The sequence below is a fragment of the Medicago sativa genome, chromosome 8, assembly GCF_051527215.1.
Source record: "Medicago sativa cultivar Bolivia chromosome 8, Bolivia_mono, whole genome shotgun sequence".
Taxonomy (NCBI): domain Eukaryota; kingdom Viridiplantae; phylum Streptophyta; class Magnoliopsida; order Fabales; family Fabaceae; genus Medicago; species Medicago sativa.
Genome location: NC_140756.1, coordinates 45,047,334 through 45,059,962, shown reverse-complemented (window position 1 = coordinate 45,059,962; position 12,629 = coordinate 45,047,334).

Genomic DNA, 12,629 nt, shown 5'->3' with positions numbered 1-12,629 from the left:
CTGACTAAAGTAATGTTTAAATCGAGTTATCATCCTGGAAGACGAAAGGTCACACCTTGTGACCTTTCGTCTTCCAGGATAAAAACTCTACTTATTTAAACAATATTTTAGTCACGTTACTTGTTCAATGGTTATATATTCAAGTAACCTGACTAAAATAATGTTAAAATCGAGTTATCATCCTGGAAGACGAAAGGTCACACCTTGTGACCATTCGTCTTCCAGGATAAAACTTTATTTAAAGAATATTTTAGTCAGGTTACTTGTTCATTGGTTATATATTCAAGTAACCTGTCTAAAATAATGTTTAAATCGAGTTATCATCCTAGAAGACGAAATGTCACACCTTGTGACCTTTCATCTTCCAGGATAAAAACTCTATTTAAATAATATTTTAGTCAAGTTACGTGTTCATTGGTTATATATTCAAGTAACCTGACTAAACTAATGTTTAAATCGAGTTATCATCCTGGAAGACGAAAGGTCACACTTGTGACCTTTCGTCTTCCAGGATAAAAACTCTATTTATTTAAACAATATTTTAGTCAAGTTACTTGTTCACTGGTTATATATTCAAGTAACCTCACTAAAATAATGTTTAAATCGAGTTATCATCCTGGAAGACGAAAGGTCACGCCTTGTGACCTTTCGTCTTCCAGGATAAAACTTTATTTAAAGAATATTTTAGTCAGGTCACTTGTTCATTGGTTATATATTCAAGTAACCTGACTAAAATAATGTTTAAATCGAGTTATCTTCCTGGAAGACGAAAGCTCACACCTTGTGACCTTTCGTCTTCCAGGATAAAAACTCTATTTATTTAAACAATATTTTAGTCAAGTTACTTGTTCAATGGTTATATATTCAAGTAACCTGACTAAAATAATGTTTAAATCGAGTTATCATCCTGGAAGACGAAAGGTCACACCTTCTGACCATTCGTCTTCCGGGATAAAACTCTATTTAAAAAAGATTTTAGTCAAGTTACTTGTTCATTGGTTATATATTCAAGTAACCTGACTAAAATAATGTTTAAATCGAGTTATCATCCTGGAAGACGAAAGCTCACACCTTGTGACCTTTCGTCTTCCAGGATAAAAACTCTATTTAAACAATATTTTAGTCAAGTTACTTGTTCATTGGTTATATATTCAAGTAACCTGACTAAAATAATGTTTAAATCGAGTTATCATCCTGGAAGACGAAAGGTCACACCTTGTGACCTTTCGTCTTCCAGGATAAAACTTTATTTAAACAATATTTTAGTCAGGTTACTTGTTCATTCGTTATATATTCAAGTAACCAGACTAAACTAATGTTTAAATCGAGTTATCATACTGGAAGACGAAAGGTCACACCTTGTGACCTTTCGTCTTCCAGGATAAAAACTCTATTTAAACAATATTTTAGTCAAGTTACTTGTTCATTGGTTATATATTCAAGTAACCTGACTAAAGTAATGTTTAAATCGAGTTATCATCCTGGAAGACGAAAGGTCACACCTTGTGACCTTTCGTCTTCCAGGATAAAAACTCTACTTATTTAAACAATATTTTAGTCACGTTACTTGTTCAATGGTTATATATTCAAGTAACCTAACTAAAATAATGTTAAAATCGAGTTATCATCCTGGAAGACGAAAGGTCACACCTTGTGACCATTCGTCTTCCAGGATAAAACTTTATTTAAAGAATATTTTAGTCAGGTTACTTGTTCATTGGTTATATATTCAAGTAACCTGTCTAAAATAATGTTTAAATCGAGTTATCATCCTAGAAGACGAAATGTCACACCTTGTGACCTTTCATCTTCCAGGATAAAAACTCTATTTAAATAATATTTTAGTCAAGTTACGTGTTCATTGGTTATATATTCAAGTAACCTGACTAAACTAATGTTTAAATCGAGTTATCATCCTGGAAGACGAAAGGTCACACTTGTGACCTTTCGTCTTCCAGGATAAAAACTCTATTTATTTAAACAATATTTTAGTCAAGTTACTTGTTCACTGGTTATATATTCAAGTAACCTCACTAAAATAATGTTTAAATCGAGTTATCATCCTGGAAGACGAAAGGTCACGCCTTGTGACCTTTCGTCTTCCAGGATAAAACTTTATTTAAAGAATATTTTAGTCAGGTCACTTGTTCATTGGTTATATATTCAAGTAACCTGACTAAAATAATGTTTAAATCGAGTTATCTTCCTGGAAGACGAAAGCTCACACCTTGTGACCTTTCGTCTTCCAGGATAAAAACTCTATTTATTTAAACAATATTTTAGTCAAGTTACTTGTTCAATGGTTATATATTCAAGTAACCTGACTAAAATAATGTTTAAATCGAGTTATCATCCTGGAAGACGAAAGGTCACACCTTCTGACCATTCGTCTTCCGGGATAAAACTCTATTTAAAAAAGATTTTAGTCAAGTTACTTGTTCATTGGTTATATATTCAAGTAACCTGACTAAAATAATGTTTAAATCGAGTTATCATCCTGGAAGACGAAAGCTCACACCTTGTGACCTTTCGTCTTCCAGGATAAAAACTCTATTTAAACAATATTTTAGTCAAGTTACTTGTTCATTGGTTATATATTCAAGTAACCTGACTAAAATAATGTTTAAATCGAGTTATCATCCTGGAAGACGAAAAGTCACACTTGTGACCTTTCGTCTTCCAGGATAAAAACTCTATTTATTTAAACAATATTTTAGTCAAGTTACTTGTTCAATGGTTATATATTCAAGTAACCTGACTAAAATAATGTTTAAATCGAGTTATCATCCTGGAAGACGAAGGGTCACACCTTGTGACCTTTCGTCTTCCAGGATAAAACTTTATTTAAACAATATTTTAGTCAGGTTACTTGTTCATTGGTTATATATTCAAGTAACCAGACTAAACTAATGTTTAAATCGAGTTATCATACTGGAAGACGAAAGGTCACACCTTGTGACCTTTCGTCTTCCAGGATAAAAACTCTATTTAAACAATATTTTAGTCAAGTTACTTGTTCATTGGTTATATATTCAAGTAACCTGACTAAAATAATGTTTAAATCGAGTTATCATCCTGGAAGACGAAAAGTCACACTTGTGACCTTTCGTCTTCCAGGATAAAAACTCTATTTATTTAAACAATATTTTAGTCAAGTTACTTGTTCAATGGTTATATATTCAAGTAACCTGACTAAAATAATGTTTAAATCGAGTTATCATCCTGGAAGACGAAAGGTCACACCTTGTGACCTTTCGTCTTCCAGGATAAAACTTTATTTAAACAATATTTTAGTCAGGTTACTTGTTCATTCGTTATATATTCAAGTAACCAGACTAAACTAATGTTTAAATCGAGTTATCATACTGGAAGACGAAAGGTCACACCTTGTGACCTTTCGTCTTCCAGGATAAAAACTCTATTTAAACAATATTTTAGTCAAGTTACTTGTTCATTGGTTATATATTCAAGTAACCTGACTAAAGTAATGTTTAAATCGAGTTATCATCCTGGAAGACGAAAGGTCACACCTTGTGACCTTTCGTCTTCCAGGATAAAAACTGTACTTATTTAAACAATATTTTAGTCACGTTACTTGTTCAATGGTTATATATTCAAGTAACCTAACTAAAATAATGTTTAAATCGAGTTATCATCCTGGAAGACGAAAGGTCACACCTTGTGACCATTCGTCTTCCAGGATAAAACTTTATTTAAAGAATATTTTAGTCAGGTTACTTGTTCATTGGTTATATATTCAAGTAACCTGTCTAAAATAATGTTTAAATCGAGTTATCATCCTAGAAGACGAAATGTCACACCTTGTGACCTTTCATCTTCCAGGATAAAAACTCTATTTAAATAATATTTTAGTCAAGTTACGTGTTCATTGGTTATATATTCAAGTAACCTGACTAAACTAATGTTTAAATCGAGTTATCATCCTGGAAGACGAAAGGTCACACTTGTGACCTTTCGTCTTCCAGGATAAAAACTCTATTTATTTAAACAATATTTTAGTCAAGTTACTTGTTCAATGGTTATATATTCAAGTAACCTGACTAAAATAATGTTTAAATCGAGTTATCATCCTGGAAGACGAAAGGTCACACCTTGTGACCTTTCGTCTTCCAGGATAAAACTTTATTTAAACAATATTTTAGTCAGGTTACTTGTTCATTGGTTATATATTCAAGTAACCAGACTAAACTAATGTTTAAATCGAGTTATCATACTGGAAGACGAAAGGTCACACCTTGTGACCTTTCGTCTTCCAGGATAAAAACTCTATTTAAACAATATTTTAGTCAAGTTACTTGTTCATTGGTTATATATTCAAGTAACCTGACTAAAGTAATGTTTAAATCGAGTTATCATCCTGGAAGACGAAAGGTCACACCTTGTGACCTTTCGTCTTCCAGGATAAAAACTCTACTTATTTAAACAATATTTTAGTCACGTTACTTGTTCAATGGTTATATATTCAAGTAACCTAACTAAAATAATGTTAAAATCGAGTTATCATCCTGGAAGACGAAAGGTCACACCTTGTGACCATTCGTCTTCCAGGATAAAACTTTATTTAAAGAATATTTTAGTCAGGTTACTTGTTCATTGGTTATATATTCAAGTAACCTGTCTAAAATAATGTTTAAATCGAGTTATCATCCTAGAAGACGAAATGTCACACCTTGTGACCTTTCATCTTCCAGGATAAAAACTCTATTTAAATAATATTTTAGTCAAGTTACGTGTTCATTGGTTATATATTCAAGTAACCTGACTAAACTAATGTTTAAATCGAGTTATCATCCTGGAAGACGAAAGGTCACACTTGTGACCTTTCGTCTTCCAGGATAAAAACTCTATTTATTTAAACAATATTTTAGTCAAGTTACTTGTTCACTGGTTATATATTCAAGTAACCTCACTAAAATAATGTTTAAATCGAGTTATCATCCTGGAAGACGAAAGGTCACGCCTTGTGACCTTTCGTCTTCCAGGATAAAACTTTATTTAAAGAATATTTTAGTCAGGTCACTTGTTCATTGGTTATATATTCAAGTAACCTGACTAAAATAATGTTTAAATCGAGTTATCTTCCTGGAAGACGAAAGCTCACACCTTGTGACCTTTCGTCTTCCAGGATAAAAACTCTATTTATTTAAACAATATTTTAGTCAAGTTACTTGTTCAATGGTTATATATTCAAGTAACCTGACTAAAATAATGTTTAAATCGAGTTATCATCCTGGAAGACGAAAGGTCACACCTTCTGACCATTCGTCTTCCGGGATAAAACTCTATTTAAAAAAGATTTTAGTCAAGTTACTTGTTCATTGGTTATATATTCAAGTAACCTGACTAAAATAATGTTTAAATCGAGTTATCATCCTGGAAGACGAAAGCTCACACCTTGTGACCTTTCGTCTTCCAGGATAAAAACTCTATTTAAACAATATTTTAGTCAAGTTACTTGTTCATTGGTTATATATTCAAGTAACCTGACTAAAATAATGTTTAAATCGAGTTATCATCCTGGAAGACGAAAAGTCACACTTGTGACCTTTCGTCTTCCAGGATAAAAACTCTATTTATTTAAACAATATTTTAGTCAAGTTACTTGTTCAATGGTTATATATTCAAGTAACCTGACTAAAATAATGTTTAAATCGAGTTATCATCCTGGAAGACGAAAGGTCACACCTTGTGACCTTTCGTCTTCCAGGATAAAACTTTATTTAAACAATATTTTAGTCAGGTTACTTGTTCATTGGTTATATATTCAAGTAACCAGACTAAACTAATGTTTAAATCGAGTTATCATACTGGAAGACGAAAGGTCACACCTTGTGACCTTTCGTCTTCCAGGATAAAAACTCTATTTAAACAATATTTTAGTCAAGTTACTTGTTCATTGGTTATATATTCAAGTAACCTGACTAAAGTAATGTTTAAATCGAGTTATCATCCTAGAAGACGAAAGGTCACACCTTGTGACCTTTCGTCTTCCAGGATAAAAACTCTACTTATTTAAACAATATTTTAGTCACGTTACTTGTTCAATGGTTATATATTCAAGTAACCTGACTAAAATAATGTTTAAATCGAGTTATCATCCTGGAAGACGAAAGGTCACACCTTGTGACCTTTCGTCTTCCAGGATAAAACTTTATTTAAGGAATATTTTAGTCAGGTTACTTGTTCATTGGTTATATATTCAAGTAACCTGTCTAAAATAATGTTTAAATCGAGTTATCATCCTAGAAAACGAAATGTCACACCTTGTGACCTTTCATCTTCCAGGATAAAAACTCTATTTAAATAATATTTTAGTCAAGTTACTTGTTCATTGGTTATATATTCAAGTAACCTGACTAAAATAATGTTTAAATCGAGTTATCTTCCTGGAAGACGAAAGCTCACACCTTGTGACCTTTCGTCTTCCAGGATAAAAACTCTATTTATTTAAACAATATTTTAGTCAAGTTACTTGTTCAATGGTTATATATTCAAGTAACCTGACTAAAATAATGTTTAAATCGAGTTATCATCCTTGAAGACGAAAGGTCACACCTTCTGACCATTCGTCTTCCGGGATAAAACTCTATTTAAAAAAGATTTTAGTCAAGTTACTTGTTCATTGGTTATATATTCAAGTAACCTGACTAAAATAATGTTTAAATCGAGTTATCATCCTGGAAGACGAAAGCTCACACCTTGTGACCTTTCGTCTTCCAGGATAAAAACTCTATTTAAACAATATTTTAGTCAAGTTACTTGTTCATTGGTTATATATTCAAGTAACCTGACTAAAATAATGTTTAAATCGAGTTATCATCCTGGAAGACGAAAAGTCACACTTGTGACCTTTCGTCTTCCAGGATAAAAACTCTATTTATTTAAACAATATTTTAGTCAAGTTACTTGTTCAATGGTTATATATTCAAGTAACCTGACTAAAATAATGTTTAAATCGAGTTATCATCCTGGAAGACGAAAGGTCACACCTTGTGACCTTTCGTCTTCCAGGATAAAACTTTATTTAAACAATATTTTAGTCAGGTTACTTGTTCATTGGTTATATATTCAAGTAACCAGACTAAACTAATGTTTAAATCGAGTTATCATACTGGAAGACGAAAGGTCACACCTTGTGACCTTTCGTCTTCCAGGATAAAAACTCTATTTAAACAATATTTTAGTCAAGTTACTTGTTCATTGGTTATATATTCAAGTAACCTGACTAAAGTAATGTTTAAATCGAGTTATCATCCTAGAAGACGAAAGGTCACACCTTGTGACCTTTCGTCTTCCAGGATAAAAACTCTACTTATTTAAATAATATTTTAGTCACGTTACTTGTTCAATGGTTATATATTCAAGTAACCTGACTAAAATAATGTTTAAATCGAGTTATCATCCTGGAAGACGAAAGGTCACACCTTGTGACCTTTCGTCTTCCAGGATAAAACTTTATTTAAGGAATATTTTAGTCAGGTTACTTGTTCATTGGTTATATATTCAAGTAACCTGTCTAAAATAATGTTTAAATCGAGTTATCATCCTAGAAAACGAAATGTCACACCTTGTGACCTTTCATCTTCCAGGATAAAAACTCTATTTAAATAATATTTTAGTCAAGTTACTTGTTCATTGGTTATATATTCAAGTAACCTGACTAAAATAATGTTTAAATCGAGTTATCTTCCTGGAAGACGAAAGCTCACACCTTGTGACCTTTCGTCTTCCAGGATAAAAACTCTATTTATTTAAACAATATTTTAGTCAAGTTACTTGTTCAATGGTTATATATTCAAGTAACCTGACTAAAATAATGTTTAAATCGAGTTATCATCCTTGAAGACGAAAGGTCACACCTTCTGACCATTCGTCTTCCGGGATAAAACTCTATTTAAAAAAGATTTTAGTCAAGTTACTTGTTCATTGGTTATATATTCAAGTAACCTGACTAAAATAATGTTTAAATCGAGTTATCATCCTGGAAGACGAAAGCTCACACCTTGTGACCTTTCGTCTTCCAGGATAAAAACTCTATTTAAACAATATTTTAGTCAAGTTACTTGTTCATTGGTTATATATTCAAGTAACCTGACTAAAATAATGTTTAAATCGAGTTATCATCCTGGAAGACGAAAAGTCACACTTGTGACCTTTCGTCTTCCAGGATAAAAACTCTATTTATTTAAACAATATTTTAGTCAAGTTACTTGTTCAATGGTTATATATTCAAGTAACCTGACTAAAATAATGTTTAAATCGAGTTATCATCCTGGAAGACGAAAGGTCACACCTTGTGACCTTTCGTCTTCCAGGATAAAACTTTATTTAAACAATATTTTAGTCAGGTTACTTGTTCATTGGTTATATATTCAAGTAACCAGACTAAACTAATGTTTAAATCGAGTTATCATACTGGAAGACGAAAGGTCACACCTTGTGACCTTTCGTCTTCCAGGATAAAAACTCTATTTAAACAATATTTTAGTCAAGTTACTTGTTCATTGGTTATATATTCAAGTAACCTGACTAAAGTAATGTTTAAATCGAGTTATCATCCTGGAAGACGAAAGGTCACACCTTGTGACCTTTCGTCTTCCAGGATAAAAACTCTACTTATTTAAACAATATTTTAGTCACGTTACTTGTTCAATGGTTATATATTCAAGTAACCTGACTAAAATAATGTTTAAATCGAGTTATCATCCTGGAAGACGAAAGGTCACACCTTGTGACCTTTCGTCTTCCAGGATAAAACTTTATTTAAGGAATATTTTAGTCAGGTTACTTGTTCATTGGTTATATATTCAAGTAACCTGTCTAAAATAATGTTTAAATCGAGTTATCATCCTAGAAAACGAAATGTCACACCTTGTGACCTTTCATCTTCCAGGATAAAAACTCTATTTAAATAATATTTTAGTCAAGTTACTTGTTCATTGGTTATATATTCAAGTAACCTGACTAAAATAATGTTTAAATCGAGTTATCTTCCTGGAAGACGAAAGCTCACACCTTGTGACCTTTCGTCTTCCAGGATAAAAACTCTATTTAAACAATATTTTAGTCAAGTTACTTGTTCATTGGTTATATATTCAAGTAACCTGACTAAAATAATGTTTAAATCGAGTTATCATCCTGGAAGACGAAAAGTCACACTTGTGACCTTTCGTCTTCAAGGATAAAAACTCTATTTATTTAAACAAAATTTTAGTCAAGTTACTTGTTCAATGGTTATATATTCAAGTAACCTGACTAAAATAATGTTTAAATCGAGTTATCATCCTGGAAGACGAAAGGTCACAAGTGTGACCTTTCGTCTTCCAGGATAAAACTTTATTTAAACAATATTTTAGTCAGGTTACTTGTTCATTGGTTATATATTCAAGTAACCAGACTAAACTAATGTTTAAATCGAGTTATCATACTGGAAGACGAAAGGTCACACCTTGTGACCTTTCGTCTTCAAGGATAAAAACTCTATTTAAACAATATTTTAGTCAAGTTACTTGTTCATTGGTTATATATTCAAGTAACCTGACTAAAATAATGTTTAAATCGAGTTATCATCCTGGAAGACGAAAGGTCACACCTTGTGACCTTTCGTCTTCCAGGATAAAAACTCTACTTATTTAAACAATATTTTAGTCACGTTACTTGTTCAATGGTTATATATTCAAGTAACCTGACTAAAATAATGTTTAAATCGAGTTATCGTCCTGGAAGACGAAAGGTCACACCTTGTGACCTTTCGTCTTCCTGGATAAAACTTTATTTAAGGAATATTTTAGTCAGGTTACTTGTTCATTGGTTATATATTCAAGTAACCTGTCTAAAATAATGTTTAAATCGAGTTATCATCCTAGAAAACGAAATGTCACACCTTGTGACCTTTCATCTTCCAGGATAAAAACTCTATTTAAATAATATTTTAGTCAAGTTACTTGTTCATTGGTTATATATTCAAGTATCCAGACTAAAATAATGTTTAAATAAAGTTATCATCCTGGAAGACGAAAGGTCACACCTTGTGAGCTTTCGTCTTCCAGGATAAAAATTCTATTTAAACAATATTTTAGTCAAGTTACTTGTTCATTGGTTATATATTCAAGTAACCTGACTAAACTAATGTTTAAATCGAGTTATCATACTGGAAGACGAAAGGTCACACCTTGTGACCTTTCGTCTTCCAGGATAAAAACTCTATTTAAACAATATTTTAGTCAAGTTACTTGTTCATTGGTTATATATTCAAGTAACCTGACTAAAATAATGTTTAAATCGAGTTATCATCCTGGAAGACGAAAAGTCACACTTGTGACCTTTCGTCTTCCAGGATAAAAACTCTATTTATTTAAACAATATTTTAGTCAAGTTACTTGTTCAATGGTTATATATTCAAGTAACCTAACTAAAATAATGTTTAAATCGAGTTATCATCCTGGAAGACGAAAGGTCACACCTTGTGACCTTTCGTCTTCCAGGATAAAACTTTATTTAAACAATATTTTAGTCAGGTTACTTGTTCATTGGTTATATATTCAAGTAACCAGACTAAACTAATGTTTAAATCGAGTTATCATACTGGAAGACGAAAGGTCACACCTTGTGACCTTTCGTCTTCAAGGATAAAAACTCTATTTAAACAATATTTTAGTCAAGTTACTTGTTCATTGGTTATATATTCAAGTAACCTGACTAAAATAATGTTTAAATCGAGTTATCATCCTGGAAGACGAAAGGTCACACCTTGTGACCTTTCGTCTTCCAGGATAAAAACTCTACTTATTTAAACAATATTTTAGTCACGTTACTTGTTCAATGGTTATATATTCAAGTAACCTGACTAAAATAATGTTTAAATCGAGTTATCGTCCTGGAAGACGAAAGGTCACACCTTGTGACCTTTCGTCTTCCTGGATAAAACTTTATTTAAGGAATATTTTAGTCAGGTTACTTGTTCATTGGTTATATATTCAAGTAACCTGTCTAAAATAATGTTTAAATCGAGTTATCATCCTAGAAAACGAAATGTCACACCTTGTGACCTTTCATCTTCCAGGATAAAAACTCTATTTAAATAATATTTTAGTCAAGTTACTTGTTCATTGGTTATATATTCAAGTATCCAGACTAAAATAATGTTTAAATAAAGTTATCATCCTGGAAGACGAAAGGTCACACCTTGTGAGCTTTCGTCTTCCAGGATAAAAATTCTATTTAAACAATATTTTAGTCAAGTTACTTGTTCATTGGTTATATATTCAAGTAACCTGACTAAACTAATGTTTAAATCGAGTTATCATACTGGAAGACGAAAGGTCACACCTTGTGACCTTTCGTCTTCCAGGATAAAAACTCTATTTAAACAATATTTTAGTCAAGTTACTTGTTCATTGGTTATATATTCAAGTAACCTGACTAAAATAATGTTTAAATCGAGTTATCATCCTGGAAGACGAAAAGTCACACTTGTGACCTTTCGTCTTCCAGGATAAAAACTCTATTTATTTAAACAATATTTTAGTCAAGTTACTTGTTCAATGGTTATATATTCAAGTAACCTAACTAAAATAATGTTTAAATCGAGTTATCATCCTGGAAGACGAAAGGTCACACCTTGTGACCTTTCGTCTTCCAGGATAAAACTTTATTTAAACAATATTTTAGTCAGGTTACTTGTTCATTGGTTATATATTCAAGTAACCAGACTAAACTAATGTTTAAATCGAGTTATCATACTGGAAGACGAAAGGTCACACCTTGTGACCTTTCGTCTTCCAGGATAAAAACTCTATTTAAACAATATTTTAGTCAAGTTACTTGTTCATTGGTTATATATTCAAGTAACCTGACTAAAATAATGTTTAAATCGAGTTATCATCCTGGAAGACGAAAAGTCATACTTGTGACCTTTCGTCTTCCAGGATAAAAACTCTATTTATTTAAACAATATTTTAGTCAAGTTACTTGTTCAATGGTTATATATTCAAGTAACCTGACTAAAATAATGTTTAAATCGAGTTATCATCCTGGAAGACGAAAGGTCACACCTTGTGACCTTTCGTCTTCCAGGATAAAACTTTATTTAAACAATATTTTAGTCAGGTTACTTGTTCATTGGTTATATATTCAAGTAACCAGACTAAACTAATGTTTAAATCGAGTTATCATAATGGAAGACGAAAGGTCACACCTTGTGACCTTTCGTCTTCCAGGATAAAAACTCTATTTAAACAATATTTTAGTCAAGTTACTTGTTCATTGGTTACTAAAGTAATGTTTAAATCGAGTTATCATCCTGGAAGACGAAAGGTCACACCTTGTGACCTTTCGTCTTCCAGGATAAAAACTCTACTTATTTAAACAATATTTTAGTCACGTTACTTGTTCAATGGTTATATATTCAAGTAACCTGACTAAAATAATGTTTAAATCGAGTTATCATCCTGGAAGACGAAAGGTCACACCTTGTGACCTTTCGTCTTCCAGGATAAAACTTTATTTAAGGAATATTTTAGTCAGGTTACTTGTTCATTGGTTATATATTCAGGTAACCTGTCTAAAATAATGTTTAAATCGAGTTATCATCCTAGAAAACGAAATGT